General features: G+C 36.8%; 1 protein-coding gene across 1 annotated transcript in view; it reads right to left on the bottom strand.

The window, feature by feature from the left end:
- Positions 1-19,505, bottom strand: part of LOC141434244 (uncharacterized) — a gene marked incomplete in the record, with an annotated part of 104,394 nt that extends 84,889 nt beyond the window's left edge. Inside the window, 1 exon segment of the mRNA XM_074096627.1 lies at positions 19,206-19,505.
- Between the last annotated feature and the right edge of the window lie 245 nt (positions 19,506-19,750).

Raw genomic sequence — 19,750 nt, forward strand, 5'->3', positions numbered from 1 at the left:
CAGTCTGCCTGATTGCCTGCTGCCCTTTGGGTTAAGACACGACTGTATAGATAAGTTTTGTATGGGGTATATCACTTGTGTAATGAAGTGTGCTAGGGTCCGAATCAGAAGCCGTATTAAAAATGACTACCAAAGGCAATAAAAATGCAATGGCTTTAAATATTTTCAACAAAATTCCGAAGGTTATCGCTGAAGAAGAAAATTATAGAGCTTTTGCCAATAAACTGAAAGCATATCTCATAGACAAAATGTCCCTACTCTCTGCAAGAGTTTTTGGAATAGGAACTAAACGATCGCCATTTATGGGATATTAAATAATATACTTAAGTATTATAGATGTAAGATGTGTGAATGTGTTATATAATAAAAAAATAATAATATAAAATATATACTTAAATATGAATTGTTACACCCTTATAACGTTTTAAACTTTCGTGATTCTCACTCATAGTCAAAATACCACAAACGGGACTTATCACGCTATTATTGCACACTAATATTGCCGGCACTCGTATCACGAACTACCCGAACTGTTCACTAGTTTAGCCGAAACGTCGAGTCGTAAATATTACTTGTGCAATAATAGCGTGATAAGTCCCGTTTGTGGTATTTTGACTGTTACACCCTTGTAGGCATGTTTATACTGGCTAGAATTAAGAATATCTTTAAATACCATGGTTGCAATTTGCAATAAATAAATGAATATTGTCTAACGCCACGTTCGTGTTCACATTCAACATCTCTTTCTACCCTTGTAAGGCATACCGTGCGTGTGACAGAAAGAAGTGATAAAAACGAATGTGATCCCAAGTGCGTTAGACAATAAAATAAGGCCTTTTCTCAGTTTGAATAAATTGTTGAAAGTCATAACGTATCGCTTATCGTAACTCTTTTTTTCTGAATCCATTAATAGTCATAAAAAAAACTTAACTTAATCTATGGAGTTCTACAGGAAGATCATTTAAAATTTTTTGAATAATACACGGTCCGGCGGTTTTTTTATGATTTTCAAAAATTATGCAACTAGATACGCAACCGTGTTATTAGGTACTAGAAAAACACCAGAACTTGTTTAGTCTACTCAGTATCTCTAGGAAATAAAGTACCTACTTTAAATATTAAACGATTTCGTTAGTTAGAATAGACATCTGGTAAAAATCAGGAGATACCACGCAACGCAAGTAACTATGAAGGATTAAAAAAACAAGCATTCTAGAAAAGTGTATATTCTTCTAAATAACAGGGCAAAACCGCAAACGATCCAAAATAAACTGTAGCAGTATAAGACCCCCAAAGAAAATCCCACTCAATCTTGCGCCCTATTTCGAGAACTTTGAAAGACAAACTCTGACAGTCGTAATGCTGACAAGGGGCCGAGAAACTTACGTGACAAAACCGTGAAGAGGAAATGGCGTTTAAAAATAGAGGATCTGTTTCAGTTAAGACCGCGGTTGAGCGATTGATATGACACGGATAAATTGAAATAACAAACTAGCTGAACCGTTGATATTTAGATGGAATGCCTTGTTTTATAGTACAGATGGCATGCTCGCTAATGATATACGTGAAGCTGGTGATATTCACAATGTAACTGACGATTCTGAATATTAAAATGAAGCTTAAAACATAGTTAAAGTAGAAAAAAGTGACAAAACTATAATTAACACCATGCGAGTGACACACGCGTTGCATAACAAGAAACCAAACCGACAAGAGTACAAAAGCAGAAGCAATCGTAATACCTCAAACAGCAACAAAGATCAGAGCACATGAAAGCGAAGCGAATAGCGGTGAAAGTATTATAGAATCTGCGAAGCACCCGATTATTATACCAATTGGAGTAAGACATGCCCACCCAGGTAGTGTACGACTTATGACAAAAAGCGTAATGACAGTGCTTACAAGAAATACCGAGCTCTCGTGTGGGAAAGATTACACTCAAGAAAAATAATCTATAGTCACAAATAACATGTTCCCTACGATGTAGTAGACGAAAGAATGTTAGCCAAGAAAGGCAGCTTGCATTTGTATATATCTCCTGAAGCTAACAGTTAATTAATCAATCCGACTATTTAGAACTTTAGAAATCAGACACAGCAGATTACGTACATGGTACTCAATTTGTCGAATGAACATGCAGGTTTCGAGTTTCAACTACGCAAATCAAAAACTTATTGCTTTACGTAACATTATGGTATGGATATCAGAAACCATAAAGCCGATATAAAAAACGAAGTGAAAGTGGCAAGAACAATGAAGCCATGAACGAAGGCGAGTGATCAATCCGTGTAACAATACGATCTTGTAATGATAGCACCGTAGCAAACTGAAGCGACGACGTGTATAATAGTAATAGCTAAGGCTATGACTATGACATCTAGATTGAGAGAGAGCTACTGTTATTGTGTACAAATGATTAAAGCGCTCAAGACTAGCAATCACCGCCAATGGACTTATAATTACGATATAGCTCGTAGATATTTCAAGTGGTTTTATTACTTATGAGCTAAGAACATGGTTAAACGTCAGCTTGAATAAGGTGAAAGTTAACTACATAATTACAAAACATAAACCGATAATAAAAAATACGGTAACTATTAACGAATAACACTATTAGTCGTAACCATAGTAAGACATCGAAAAATTAAACAAACAGACGAATAAAATAAATGATAACAGCCGATCATTCAAATACGATAACAATCAATGTTCACACAAACGTTATGAGCTCACTGACTCGTTTAATGAAGTTTTTATTATGATTCTAAGCGACGATTGGTATCACAACAATTAAGTAGCCTACAATAAAACACAATCAAAAGTTTGCAATCGCCTATCAGTAAACCCATTAGGCATTATTTTACACGCGTCATAAGTTTACCAACATTTTTTAAAACGTCATACATATCCTTCATCAGATATACAGCAATACACTTAATTACTATCGCGTACGGCGTACGGGTAGGATGCAATTTTCATTGGCTGCATTGTGCAAGTACGATCCGTGGGGCGGATTACTGCAATGCGACACTGCATTCTTGGCCATGCTGACCGCTCCGACATCACCTCTACATTGAGACCGAATTTCAGGTTCAGCCAATTGTTCGGGAATTTTAAGCTAAGGATAACGATTAATTTGTTTTCAATTAGAGTAAACGTTTTAGTGCCAGATAATAATCAGGCCAGTAAATATACTTGTTTACGTAGACAGTAAACAGAACAACGCCTACGTATCTCTTGTTAAGGAACTAGGGATTTGAATTAACAAAGGTCAAACGTTTCAATTAAATAAGTATTGTTAAGTAGACGTGGTAAAAACAATTCTGTTCCTGATACTCGTAGAATAAATATTTTTTCGGTTAAGTAATTGCTGTACATTGAAAAACAAACAAGTTTCTCGCTAATTTTTGCATCTGCATTCCAATGGAGTGCGGTTGTTATCAGTATTGTCTAGAGAATCATGAAGGTCGTTAGTAGTTGCACATATTTACATTGTGCCACTTGCTGTAGCCGACAGCGAAGTAACGTCGCTTTTATCGTTGCGAATGACATATTATGTTTGTAACAAGCTAATTAGAGGGTTAAAGCTAAATTAAAGAATAACCCTAAATTAACTGACTCCTAACATAATGTAACTTAATGTTTGTTTGCAGGTGGTAGGACCTTGTGCAAGGTCCGCCCGGATTGCTACCACCATCTTGCTCGCTAATCCTGCCGTGAAGCAGCAGTTGCTGAAGTAAGACAGCCGGTGAAATTACTGGCACTTGAGGTATCCCATCGTAGGCCTCTAGGTTGGCAACGCATCAGCAATTCCCCTGGTGTTGCAGATGTTTATGGGCGGTGGTGATCTCTTACCATCAGGAGACCCACTTGCTCGTTTGTCATCCAGTCGAATAAAAAAAATGTATATAATTCCAAACGAAAAATTATCTTAACAGAGAAATAATCGCAGACCCGTGATTACATTCGTGAAAGAAGCATTAAGCTAATAAAGTGACGCAATCGCGGAAATGCTAGAAACGAAAGTAATTAAATGCATTAATAAAAAGACAACCGTAATAATTTTGTGAGACGCGCGCGAAATTGCACTGAATTAAATTAAAAGCCCAGAAAATTTTAAGTAAATGACAACTTTATTTGCATATTAAGGTAATAACACTAATAACATGATTAAGTTATGAACAACGCACGCGACAAGAGGAAACGGGCACGCAACATAGTTAATAATACGTAACAATGAGAAGTTACGAAAGTGATAGAGACAATACATAATTTAAAAAAGTATCACAATGTAAGGTATACATGTAACAAGCGTGCGAAAGTCGACTTTTTCACTTAAAACTACGAGCTGAAATAACCATCGATATCAAAAGGCAATAAGTTAAAAGATAGATGATTAATCATTTCAACTATCAAGTCAATGCGCATATTAAGTCTTACATATTCGCACGCCCATAATAAGAACAAACAAATTAATCAGTTAACAGATTACGAAACATTCAAACCATGTCAATGTTTAAAATATTTGCATTTATAACAGATCGCAGTCAACATTAATAAATTAAATTAAGCTATCATTATTGATGTCAATAGTCGAGTAATCAAATCATAGGTCATCGAACATGATGAAACTTACCGTCATTATAAAAAATTGCACGTAATTAAGACCGCTCTTAAAAATAGAGCACATGTCTCCAGTACGAGAGAGAATTAATTGAGATATTCAAATTTAATTTAACGAATAATTGGAATTAACAGACGAGAATGAAAGGAAAGTGAGAGCACCGGGGGGCGTCACGGATTCTCCCACGGTTTTTTGAGTTATGATGATATTTATTACTAGCTTCTAGCTCTTCAAAATACATCACTTAAAGAGCTAGCTGCAATTTGAAATTAACACTGATTAATATGAAACTATTAAAAAGGCACACATTATTAAAAGGCCGTTAATAATAACATGCAAAGAAGAATTCTCTAAAATATTAGCTACCTTAAGTTGAGGCAAATTGAGGATTCCTGGCTTTACGACTTCCAGTACTCTACTAACCATGAAAAGCCTTGCTGTAAGCCATTTGGGAATTTCTTTGAACAGGAAGCAATCAGCAATTTCCTACCGGACGGGGTCAAGTACGCCGAAGATACGGGCACTTAGGAAGGAAATGATGACCCGAATTTAGGTTTACCTGAACTAGGGAGGAAATTAACGAAGATTGGCGTTGAGATACACTATGAAGGGAAATACTTAATGCTTGTAAGATAGGAGAATCTTATAAAAATATTTTAAACAGTCTAAACTAATTCCAAAATTATTACAAAAGACTGTCATCAATCGATGACGCTTATGCAGAATGAAATAAAACGCACATGACTAGTATCGATGAATCCGTATAAGGTGCTCGAAGGTTTCAGCGGTGCATATAAACGAGCTGTGTAGGCTGACACACAATGTAGACTCAGGATATAATTTTAAATGATAGTGATGGTACTGATAGACAATGGAATCCAGTGGGCGACGACGTGAATGGGAAGAGGAGGCGAGCTGTTAAACAATTAAATGAAAATAGGACAGGACACAATAAAACTGAATCAGAAGTTTAAATTGGTTATGGAAGTTGCTAAGACTAGTACGGTGTTAATTTATTATTTCACTTTCATAGCTCCGTTATTCTGATCATAGATAGGAATAGAATTCTGACTGGCAGCTGTTGAGAACAATCCGTTCCACAGAACCGATTACATCGATCGAGTGAAAGTAAAAATATTATGTCAGTTAGTATCGAAAATAAATCTGCGAAAGAATTTGAAATTATCATGGATAAAGATCTATTACCTAAAATTTCATTTACAACTGGACAAAATCATTCAGAGAATGTTTATTTCATCATGGATCTGTCTTCATTTTACGCAATATGCAACAAAAAATATACGACACCAATATAAACATACAATTAAGAATTAAGTTTGGAAAACATCCAGACTTGGTCAATAAAGACTACAATCTGTCCGCTGCAATTTCAAGCATGCAACTGCAACTCGACCGGTCTGCCCACGGGCCTGAGTCATCCAGGTATCTTGTGATGTAACCTAAAGGTCGAGAGACGTGTGAAGTGAAGCAAAAACGGATTTATTGCAGCCATTGGGAATTTAAACTGAAATGTTCATACAATTAAAATGAAATGTTTTTGAGTTGCAGTTTGCAGTGCATCAAAATTTCAGGTTATAGTAGAGTAGACACAGATTAATGATAATTGGTGTTACTTTAAGTTCGGAATAATAATATATTTCTGTTAAAAGGTTTCCAGAAAAAAAAGAAACGTGGTAAATGCGATGTGGGCTTGCAAAAGTGTGTTAAAATAAGCAATATGAAAGATAAATGAAGAAATGAATAGACAGACAGAAGTTAATGAGGTATTCTTGCGCCACCCTATTTTAGGATCGGCAGCGGATTTTAACTGTTGTTTTTAGTTCACCGTTAACAAGGCGTGTGGTGTGAGAGAAGTGCGGACAAAATATTAAATATCAAACGGAAGTTTCAAATTCGTTTTTCTTACGCGAGTGATGGAATTTCAAACCGGTTTCCTAAATCCTTACCAATATTGTAAGTGCGTAAAATTAACTCTGTTACCTCTAAACAGCTGAACCGATTCAGATGAAATTTGGGAAGCAACCTAGGAAGGACATAATAATAGTTTCTATACCGGTTAATTGCATAGTGCCCGCGGGGTAGCGATAAACGAATTCTTGGCAGACAAAGTCTCGTACAAAAGCTAGTATTTTATTAAATACAGACTAAAAGAAAGGATGGTACAAGAAGAAAGGAGGCTGTGTTATGGTGACGTAGTAACAAACATACACTAAAACACATACTCACAAACTTTCGCATTTATAACATTAGTAGGGCCATACGGTCAATGAACATAAAAGCTAACAGTAAATAAATGAGTGCGGTTTGTTATGACTAATACAGAGATGTTGTTTTAACTCGAACCAAAACAGAAAGACGTTTTGGTTTTGAAATGTTAGCTCGTGTTCATTCAATTGAAGAATAACATTACTGAAAGTATAGTCTCTTGAAAAGAATCGTAAACACTATTGTTTCTCTCAAGAATAACCTTTTGTTACGATTTTTAAACGTATATCATTGAAAACTGAATGAAAGCCATTAGCATGTTTCAAGTTTCAGGAATAAAACGTTTAAAAAATTAAAGAAAAAAAAATAAGACAATCCTTCATGTAGTTTTTCTAATTATCGCATCAAGTCTACGAGAAGTGACTACTTCAAGAACTTACACAGAAATAATCTTAAAGCCTGCGACAGTTAACAATTTACGAGCGACATGGGAAGTGGCGCAGAAAGGAAGCAGAGTTATAATGTGGCTACGTTACTAGGCATACTTTACATCATGCTACTCATCACGCTCTCTGTTCTCTCTCGTCCATGATCGGCAAGACAGGGAAGAGTTGCACAAGTAAACACTTGAATGGATGCCACATGGCGCATCGCAGCAGCACGATGAGCAGTGCAAGGAACAAAGTGTAGTGTAAGTGCAAGAAAGAAGAAGGGGAAGAAGGTTTACTGTCACCGTGACAAAACCTCATTGACCTAAAGAAGTAATATGATAGATAATTCTTTATTTTATTTGCAATTCAATGACGCTTGAACAAGTACAGTAATATTGTGAAGTTTTAATACGTTTACGATAGAAAAAGCTTATTATCAATGCGTAACGGTGCCTACACTGTCGCCGCCAATTATTCACAATTACTCGGTATAAAACTAATTACACTCTTAATTTCGTTACGAAAACTTTCTAGTATAATGCGGAGGTGCAACGTTGCAGCAGGTTATCGAACCTCTTAGCACATTATAGTTGGGGTTATTAAATTAAATATTTGACTTACAAGAAAGTATAGTTCTTTTATTATGACATAATCATAATATTCTTTCATGAAAGTTAGAAAATACATGGTGGGTAAAAATTCATATGAAATATTTCAGCAGAAGCTTGGGTCAGATTGAAAGAACCCCTGTCAAGGTTTTTGATTGAAAATTAAGTGACGCCTTTAGATGCCGTACGCTTTGAACAGCAGCTAATGTATGGAAACATTTGTCAACCACAATTCATAAACTCTTACAGGAGTATTCAATCAAAGTCATCCAACAATCTAAAAAAATAAAAATGATTAATTTTAAGACCACATATATCGCAGCGCAGAAGAGGCCCAACGAGAAGCTCTCAGCGTTATATTAAGTGTAGACAATATAAAAGTTTATAATAATGAAATGTACAAAAAAGTCAAAAATTTAAAACTACTAGACATTTAAAACATGCATTACTTTACCATTATTCAGTTCGATGGACCGAATTCGGCCAAAGCCAATTTGCTAAAACCAGCCAACACTAAAATAGCTATTTAAACAGTTTAAACCTACACAGATCTAGATCTTGAGCCATAAAGTACCCATCTTACCGCCTGTCCGACATATGGCAGACAATAAGCATGTAAGGCAAGTGGCTGGTGATGCTTAGAGCAACGAACCAACTGGAGACAGGCCTACGCAATGTAATTAAAATGAAGACGATTCTATCTTTAACTGATTATTATAGACAGGGCCAGCAACGCACCTGTAATTCTAATGTCATGGGAGTGTATGGACGGTGGTGAATTTTGACCAGGCGACCTACTTGTCAGCTCAATTTCGTATATAAAAAACACATGCACTGATCTACTACTACTAACCAAAACGTAGAGAGGCAATCGCACTAATGAAATCGTCAGCAAAGGAAAAAGAGCGAAATCATCAGGTTTAGGAAAAGATGCATATATTCGAAAACAATGTCCATTCTTACTGACCATCTATTTAAGAGTTCGAGCCGAGTTCAAAGAAAAAGGAACTGGCGAGCAGCCATGTTACACGAACCACTTCGATCTCATTTCACATTTTTGAAGGTAGAGTTTATCCCCCAGCTCAGTGAAGTATCGTCCTCGTCGAAAGTGAGAGATCGGCTCCAGTTGGTTTAGCCCTCTTAGGCTGGTGAGTCACGCACAGATGATCTGTCAGCAATGGCGTCTGCGGGTCTGCGCCGGCGCCGGCCGTTGACTCGCTATCTGTGTCATCGTGCACCAATCACGGCGATGCGGTAGTGAGACAAGTGTGATTGATGCTAAGTGCTCAAGGCATTGTGTTAAGAAAGTGGGTAATAATCAACAATTCATTACTTTAATGCTTTTGCACTGGAAATACAGTGGAACAGTTGGGAACCTACAAGTAACTGACCAAGATATCATAGCTGTTTATAAAGTAGTTTCTTACGGTTCATGTATTGAAAAATAGTTTTCTCGATATAGATCGGATCTATAGTTAACTGCACTAATTTGATCAACTATTTCAATCATGATATCTTGAAATAGCTTTCTTTAATTTCTAGATTTATTTCATTAGTCATGACAATAATGTGATACATTTACAATTATCGTTAAACACAGGTTCTGTTAACAAGTGAAATAAAAACGTTGCAACCGTTCTCTGTTGGCTTTTCTCGAGCTGTTGCATTGCAATTTAATCAAACTTGGTTCACGGCAAGAAGTGGTCGCATGGGGCTGGGTGGGCCCTTACGTGACTTCCATTATTTCATATTTTTCAGACCGTAACCAAACCACCAACCTCTATAAGCTCCAAAAACTGTCATATTGTTTTGGCAACACAAGCTAATACTAATTAATATTAACTAAGCAAAATCAAATGATGACAAATATACACTCTATCTGAAGATTTACACATCCTCATTACTTACTCAAAAGAAGCTGACTGAAGACTACAGTTCAAGTTCATCGCACAGTCTACATTAGTAGGTTTAATGTCTTGAAACATTACACGGGGATTATTTAGTGATGTAAGCAAGCACTAAGTCCTTAGTTTTTTTGAAAGAGGTTGAAATAAGTGATTGGTTATGGGGCACAGTAGTTCCGTCGATTAGGGGGTTTAACTTTATGTACCTATTTCTACGCGTACGTAGTAGGGGGAAAGAGCTAGTTTAAACTAGGCCAAACAAAGTTTAGCGAAGAAAATAGATACGACGCGAGTTAAATCCGTGGAAGGGTTATTAATACTCTTAATATTTATTACTACGACCTCTTTATGCCGCTCGCCAGTTGCAATAATAAACACAGGACTTGAGAATTGTAATTGTGGAGGTTGACTCACGAACCGATCAGATCTATGCGACCGCTATTCGAATGAGGGTTTTCACGGAGGCAAAATATTGCTAGATGGCGTTAGTGTCGTGAGACCCGTTTGACGGTTAAATAACTAAATGAGCCAATCGCACGCAAGCAAACGTCAAACGGACCTCACGATATTAACGCCATCTAGCGATATTTGGCTCTGTGAAAACCCTCATTAGTCTCCATGTATTATTATAGTAATTATACAATAGTCTTGGGAGTAAAATGAAAGCAATGACTTTGTTATTGTGAATAATTTTTAATTGAGGTATTTCGTCGCCATAAATTCCAATTTTAGGAGCAGGGTTCCGTTAACACTGGATATTAAAATAATTTGCTAGTTCTTTACATCAAAATCATTCACCTGGATCGTATATTTAATTATAGCGTTGTGTCACAATTCACAATAGTAACCGGGAAGAATGGCGTGCATTAGAAGAGACCTACACTCAGCATTGGGTGGTGAAAGGTTGAAAAAGAAGAAAGAAGAAGAGAGTCACAATAGTTTTTTTTAGTCGCTATAAACTTTAGTCGTATTTCACCTCAATCGTGAAAAGTATCGCGTTGTGTCTCAATTGTGTTTTTTTTAGTCGCTATTAGTTTTAGTCGCATTTCACCTCGATCGTGTATTTAGTGTATTTTAGTGGTAGATTTTTTTTGAGATTCATAAGTGCTTGTTATAGCCTAAATTTAAGAAAGATATTTTGACATTGACTTTAGTGCTAACGCGTCAAATTAATTAGGGTCCAAGCAAACATCGACCGCGGCGAAATGCGTCTAGGGTAAAATACTAAAAATGAGATACTACAAATTAATACAAATTAATTACACTAATGTAAAAAGCTACGCGAAAAATTGCATCAAATACAAGGTTCTATTGAAATTTTGTTAGTTCGAGGTGAAATGCAATTCGGTGAATCGCTACAAGGAATTTATGCTTTTGAGGTAAAGAACTAACAAATGATTAAAATTTATAGGCACCTATAAATTTGTACGGAACCTTCAGTTCGCGAGTCGGCCTCGTACTTGGGAGGTTTTTTTGTTAACTCTATTCTCTTACCCAATCAGTTTTTCTGTAAACACAAACATGTGGGATATCGCATTCGCTTTCCACGCACGTTCCTCATTACGTTATGTAATTGGAACTCTAGAGCCCAAATTTCCCCTTTTATTCTATTTACCCCACAGCTGGGGGCAAACGACCGGAGCCACTACAAGCAACGCAGTGACTCACACAACGGTACTAATTATACACGTACTCTCACTCCGGTAATAAGTTACCTAACCTAAACGTAGGTCATGAACGTGATTTAAGTTTAAATCCGAGAAAATATAACAGTGAAAGCACTTAATTCTAATGGATAAGAGAAAGGTATTTGCGGTAATGAAATTTTATAAGTTGAAAGTAGTGTTGCATTTAAGAGTAGATATTAATGCTTTTTTTAACTTACAGAACTGAAGTGTTAAAGTGTGTGAAGTAATTTTATTCAGTTAATGATAATTACTTTATGACCAACAAAAACCGACATTCTCATCTTGTTTGCATTATTTTGATTGTTCTTAATGTACAGCCGCCATCAGGTATTTCGGAGCGGCTAAGGTGGTCAAAAATATCGGCACGTGCACTCTATTATTAAGGTATTAAAGTTCATGTTTCGATATTTTTGATCACCTTGGCCGCTCTGAAATATCTGATGGCTGCTGTACTTATCATTGGAATCGAATTAAAGAGGCAAGCAGCATAATATAATGACTACTATATTATCCTTGTACTTGTATTCTTTCCTTAAAAAAACATTAAATTTAAAAAATCAAAAAACCCGACTGCTTTAAAAACTAAAAGGAAGAAAATAAGTCTAGTGGTCTAGAACTCTGTCAAGAAGCTCATTTAAGGTTCCCATTCAAATCGTAACCAGCTCAAAAAATCTTGGTAATGGGTCCCGACTGTTGAACCTTAAATGAGCTTCTTGACAGAGTTCTAGACCAATAGACTTATTTTCTTCCTTTTAGTTTTTAAGGCAGTCGGGTTTTTTGATTTTTTAAATTTAATGTTTTTTATTTTATAGTTTTTTGATATTTCTGTGAAAATAGTAGATTAAAAGTACTATAACCCCTATATATTAAGAATGGGCTAATTATTAGCTTTCATTTGATTCCCATATTGTTACAATACAAAATATATTTTTTTATTCCTTCGCCATATTTTTTTCGCAGACGCCATATTGAAATATTATATACCCTATGTCACTCCGACAGTTATGACGAATCCTCAATACCTCATATGTTACAATCCGTCCAGCCGTTTAGGCTGTAGCGAGGACCAAAGAAATGGACATACATACCCACATACATACATACATACATACGCTCGAAAAACATAACCCTCCTTCGGGCAGTCGGGTAAAAAGTCTTTAAAAAATCTGGTATCGCGTCAACTACTTTCAAAGACAAAAATAACTTCCTGAAACAAACTCAGCAACCGTCTAATCCAATAAGCTTAACACCCAAACTACATTCAGAATCAATAAGAATTTTCTTAATAGTAAGGCCAATCCATTCACTTCGCAGTTAACACCACGTCTTACTACTAAAGACGTTAGACTAAATATAGAACCATACATAATGCACCATTCAAGCACCCAAACTTCACACATTATCACTACTCTGCTGTTCAAAACGAACCTTAAACAGAAAGGGATAAAGTGTTTTATAGTGTAATGGGAAGATGATCCTGAACACAACTGAAATCCTTAAGGAGCTTACAGAAGATTCAGTTACGAATGAAAATGGACCTAATGCGGCAGCTGTAGATGGTAAGTTCGAGGAAGTGACTGCCTTAGAACAATACGGTGTCGTTGAGATGGCACATGCAGTGGTGTATAAACATCCGGTGAGACATTAGGAACAAGCTATTCAGTCGAGAGCTTTTTCTTGTACGAAGCTTTTTAAATTTATTGAACATGTCCGGACTCCTTCTCCATTTCCTTTACACTTTCGTTTTAATGTTTTTCTACGTGAGAAGAGACCTTTAATTTTGTAAGTGATTACTGTATTGATATAGTGTTGACATTAGAAAGTAATTGAACGTTGTTATTGTATTAAGTGGATACACAAAAAAGTCAACGAGTTGCAAATAAATGCAAGCAATTAATATCGACTGATACTGTCAGCTATAGTTGGTCGATGTGGTACAATGCTTTCTAATGATCAAAAGAAAACAACAACTGACAAACGAGAGGATAGTTATATTGGTAATTCCATTCCAATTTACTTACACTTAAATCGGTAAATCCTGCCGCAGACAGAACAGAACTAAGATTTACACCAAAACATGTCGAGGGGCATAACAAACGTAATCATAACGGTACGAAACGCAATTGCCATAGAACAAAAGGCAGCGGTGCCTGAAACTATTAAATGCAGCAGCTACCCAACTGTTACTCCATGGTCTTCTATCCGTGCGTTCATGCGAAACGATTTCTTCGCATTCCAAGAACCTGGTCAATAAATTTTCACTTTGAAAAAAAAAAACACTTGTTTATACCATTGTTTTTAATTTTTGGCACTGGCCATTAACACGAAAAAAAAAAGTTTTTATTCTTTTAATTTGAACGCGGAGGAGGCGGCGCGCGCGCAACAGCCGCGTGTGCGAGACCGACTGCCGCGCGTGCTCAAACGTGCGTGCAGTGCGGCTGATATGGTGGGATATCGTTTGGTGCATATTGAATTCATCTCGAGTTCGTTTACTTCGCAAGATTGAGATGATTCGCGGTTGAGCCGCAAACTCGTGCGTAATTTTGCTATTGTTCCGTTGCGTCACAATCACAACCGTTGTGCAGTGGAAGCTAACGGTTTGGAGGATTAACTTTCTTCCGTGTTCAAGCGTGTAAATTGTTACTCTTATAAAAAATACATTAGACTATAATTAATGGCGGTCCTAATAGCACACGCGAGACTTATTAATGATTTAACTATTGCTATATTTACTTTGACGTTTCGAGCGACCATAATACAGCGGCCGTTGTCATGGTAATAAAATGCCTTTTGAGATAAATGTGGAGTCATATAGATAGACGCGCAAACACGCGAACTGGACCGAAGAACACACAAACAACCAAAGAGCGGTTTTCTTTTTATGGTACAGAAACCTGAAAAAACTTCAAGCGTTCGGCCGCTTGTAGACGTCCGTTGTTTTCGCCGGACAACGGACCGTTTTATTATGCCGGACTTGCGGTGTTGTATAGCTAATAATGAATGTGTGTACATGCACCGGACACTAAAATTGTCCGGCGACTTAGCCATACAACACCGCTAGTCCAGCAAAAAAAAAACCGGCCAAGTATTGTACAGAATATTCCAAGTTTAGGTATATTTTATACCTTAGGCAGCTATTTGCTCTGAAACTACTAATAATTCTAAAGAAAACTTAACCGCTATAGTTTTCCTTGTAAGTTTGATATACTTACTATCATCCTGAATTTTTTCAAATTTTTCCACCCACCAGTTTAGATTTTAGAGGGGGGGGATGGATTTTAATGAAATTAATTTAAAAAATTGAATTTTTAATTGTACTATTTTGTCGGCATAGTTTACATATACCTATATCCGTGCAAAATTACAGCTTTCTAGCATTGATAGTCCCTGAGCAAAGCCGCGGACGGACAGACAGACAGACAGACATGGCGAAACTATAAGGGTTCCGTTTTTGCCATTTTGGCTCCGGAACCCTAAAAAACGGTCCTTTGTCCGGCGAAACAACGGACGTCTACAAGCGGCCTTCCGATACCAGTATTATCGGTATTAGTGCTTGGAACTTGACCTAAAATACCTACCGGTACTATAAAGCGATATAAAATAGCTATTTTTGGTACCTTCACGACGATAGCTACAGCTTTCTGGCATTATCTTAAGCGTTTATTCCACGAACAGCCACTGCCACATCACTGGCATCCTATTCAGTTAATGTAGACATTTCTATTCATACATGGCGTGTGGTAAACATGTTCGCTAATAAGTTTCCAAGGCGTCATTACCAGAGCATGGAGTCACGTAAGAAAGTGCATAACGAAGTTGCATTTGCATGCATTCGTTGACTGAGTAAGTACGATGAACTGATTGATTGTATGATTAATAAATTGCGTTTAATAGTTTCTAAACACAATAGAGTATGACTGCGAAACGTTTGCTAAAGCTGTATCAGTCTTAGGAATTGCAGGTGGTAGGACCTTGTGCAAGGTCCGCCCGGATTGCTACCACCATCTTGTTCGCTAATCCTGCCGTGAAGCAGCAGTGCTTGCACTGTTGTGTTTCGGCGTGGAGAGTAAGACAGCCGGTGAAATTACTGGCACTTGAGGTATCCCATCTTAGGCCTCTAGGTTGGCAACGCATCTGCAATACCCCTGGTGTTGCAGATGTTTATAGGCGGTGGTGATCTCTTACCATCAGGAGACCCACTTGCTCGTTTGCCATCCAGTCGATTAAAAAAAAAAGGAAATTCCACTGCTAAATCAGTGGAAATAAAAAGGTAAAAGCCATAGGCATATGTCTTCATACATCGAAATATCACAAACGGCAAGCCAAAGTCGAAACGAAACCAAACCCTTTCAGCGGAATATCGATCAAACAAAGCTAGAAGGTATTTCTGTACTTACACATACTTCTAATAAAAAAGTGAAATTGCGTTCGAATTCAATGCCATAATACTTTTACATAAATACCTTTACATATTTGCCTCGAAATTGGCAAGTGAGCAAGTACACAATGCATGTCACTTAGCCAAATGAACTTCCCAAGAAATTGCTCGGCAAGTCGTTTAACAAAGTGTTGCCAAGCTGACTGTTATGGTCATAATTTTAAAAGATGACTTCAATTACTTATTCCTGGGTGAGCAATACACAAAATGTACTATCAGCTAACAGACACGTCATTCTTAAATGTACGAGTATTATACTATAACTGAGGAAGTTTTAGATATTCCGTTTCGTATTTGTCCCAGAGATCTTAAACTTTGAAGTAGTAATAGAGTCACACGAAATTAATTTTAGTCATTAACAGCTATAGAATCTACAAACAGAAAAGGAACCTGCCGTAGATCGAAGGTTACGCTTCAAAAAATATCGTGACGCGAGGAACATCTCGAATGTCGATAGCAGAGAGATGGCAGACACGCTCTGAATCCTAACAAGATCATTGGACAAACAAACGACAGTCCAATTCTTATGGACATAGGATGAGTCACTGAAATCACTTAAATACTAGAACTCTATTCACTACTCTCGAATAGATTGCGCGTTAAATCAAGACTGGAGATGATCGGTAAAGTTCCGTTATATATATTTTTTTAATTATTGATCTTAGCCCCTTCAACATTCGTCCCTTCGAGACTTTACGACACATTTTGTCTATTTATAGCATATAAACATCAATAACATCCAATACCAATTAGGTATAAATGTGTTTACTGTGTTATATTGTGCATTTAGTAAGGATGTAACGTTAGAAATCTTAGGCGAATAGTAAATGACAAAGAAAATACAAACGAAAACCGCAATGTCAATAAACATAAACAACAGACGACGTAAAAATGACTTAAAACTTTAAGATCTCGAGTTTTATAGCCAATAAAAGGGAAGGAAGACATAAAAAGGGAGCTAATAAATGATAAAAGTACAAGCTTTGTGAAGCGACGTTAATTACTTAGACCGCTCCCTGAACCGAGGGCGACGAACTAATGGATACGATTGCTATATAGCAACTCTGGTACAGTTCGTGAAGCATAAGGTATTAGAGATCTGCGAGTTAACAAACAATGAGGAATGGAATCAAAGGATTTATGGCTAACCACCTCGGTAAATCACTCAGCAGCAAAGGGCAGGAGCAGGAATGTGAAATTAGCACCCTTGGAATAATTCAAACATGTAGATTACGCTTCAATATGAGGACTGTGATTTCTACTCACATTTTAAAGACCTAACACATGTCAAACTAGTATAGGTACTTATAAATATAACGAGTTTCGAGTTTCGGGCTAAATACCGTATGTATCCCCAAAAGTTTGATACCTAGACAATTTTAATGATGTAACTGCTTTAAGATAAAAATACTCGCAGTAAAAATTCATTAACAACCAAATACGTCAGTAGAGCATTAGGACGTCAATTAAGTATAGTTATGTTTAAATTTGAAGACGTAATACAAATAACCTTATGTGTGACCTAAGTTACAGTAAATGTTTTTTCAGAAGCGAAATTGTCTGGTTATTCGCCTACCCAAATTATTACTGTTTTAAATTTAAAGTTTAATGCAAACTACGGTGTAGTGCAGTCTGAAAAGTTTGTGGGCTTCCAGCCAAACCTAATAATTTAATTGCAGTTTGCAATTTATCTGGCTGTTTGAATAACTGGGCTTGTTAACACAAACGATAGATAACGCCATACTAAAAACTATAAGTAATGGTAATTAACTGACAAACAAATTAATCCTTGTTAACATACATAATTTTACGCTTTCAGTCAGACCAATTGACTCTGCTAGTCAAGATGTTCTACAAACCAAGGAAAGATACGCTTAAAAATCCGGACAGTAAGATGGAAAAAGGTTTTAGAAACATGTTTCGTATAATAAATCCTACAGAAAATTAAGATATCCTATTGCCTATCCTGAATTTATGTGTATAAATATTTTTATTTTGTACTGATTTGTGGTGTGCAAATTGTATTGCATAGCATATTTGTATTGTATTGTATCATTTTTTGGATATCTGTCTGATTGAAGTAGTCAGAAGTTGTTCAAAAAGTCGAAGCGAAGTCGTCGAAGTCAAAGGGAAGTGTAGTGGCCTAGATCCTTTTAAAGCTTGTATTCATCAACGCTCTTCTTTCTCCTAAATAAAAAGCTATAAACTAAATGTAAATACACAATACGCGACAAAACTAAAACCTGACTACATTGTACTGTACCCAACCCAACCAAGTTGTCAGTGTCACCCAACTTTAGGTGAGTTATACATAGCCTGTTAATACAGACGGTGCCAACTATATAAACCACTGGCAATAGTAAAACAATAGCAGACATCCGAATCAGCTGATAACCTGGCACGAAGCCATGTCTTTGGAGACGAGACCTTTATTGAGGCTTGCGCATTGCGCCCGTAAACAGAAGTATATCGACATTGCCGGAAGGCATCGAATGGTTTCGAGCAATTACTAGAAATTTTTGAAAACCTGAACATGAAAAATTTGACTAAAATCACATAATACAACTTATGCAGTGATGAAGTAGCAAAACATTGAATTTCCGCGAGGTTCAAGCGATTATACACTTATATTAATCACATTCTTTGCATCCTTAGTTTATCTATTTGATTGATTCAGTAATTAACGGAGGATTTTAGAAATTCTTAGCATCTCACGCTTATCTGTACACAACGCCCATGTTTCAGAACACACTTGTTACTCAGAACAAACACAATGACTGTTTGTTGAATCATTTTACAAATCCGCATGCCAGGTATATACACTCATTGATATAGATAGACAATAGACCAAAATAAGTGTAAATTAATTGTACTTTTAATTTAAATGAGAGTCTATGATATTAACTGTGCATCGTGCAAGTGCCTTTCATTATGACGTCAACCACAACCATTTGTTACTGAAGATGACAGCATTGCGTCATGGCTTTAGTATTCGTGGTGCCAATTTCTATTGGGGTCTTCCCTTGCGTGATGCTGAATTATATCGACTAATTCGCTATATTGTGATTAATTTGTTAGTGTTTATTGCCAATACTGTGTCAAGCTTTGGACTAAGTACTGAAAGCAATTTTACCTGTCTCAAATTACAGGGCTTTAACTGCTTTTCGATCACAATTTGCGATAGTGAAGCTTGTTAGCTTCACAATGGACAAAAGCAGCCTCCTAGCTAGCTACAAGCGCACATACGACGATACCCAACAACAAGATGCCAACTTCCACACCGTACCTCAATAAATTGCCTCTCGAATAAAAGAACAGGATTTTTACTAGACTAAGCGACGAAACTAAGCTTGCCACTAAATTTGCAGGAATAGCACTTCACTTTCGATTTAACTTTGAATTTTCACGACACTTTTTTTTAAAACACAAACACTTTTGTCGAAATTAACCACCAGTGTTAAAAACGCAAAATTGCTAATAAAAATTGATTCCAGCCGGTTTCCTTGCTCGCGGAAGGATACGGTGGAGTTTTGAGGTTTATTTATTATTTTAATTTAGTTTTTTTTTCTGTTCAGGCACGCGCCTGTTCCACGCCGGCCCGGCGACTGGAAGGATCGAACACGGCAACCCTAGGGGGAGGAGGCTGCGTATTTGCGCGGGGCACACGTACAATGTTCAACCTATCTGCCCCGGCATACGGTGGAATATGGGAGAGAATGATTCGATTGGCGAAACAAATGTAGCGCGGAATGATAACGACGTAAACGCTATAGAAACGTTGTATGTTTTGAAGTCTTGTTAGGTTTAAAGGAAGGTTGACTTTCGTTTGGT

The sequence above is a fragment of the Choristoneura fumiferana genome, chromosome 13 (genome assembly GCF_025370935.1).
Source record: "Choristoneura fumiferana chromosome 13, NRCan_CFum_1, whole genome shotgun sequence".
NCBI lineage: Eukaryota > Metazoa > Arthropoda > Insecta > Lepidoptera > Tortricidae > Choristoneura > Choristoneura fumiferana.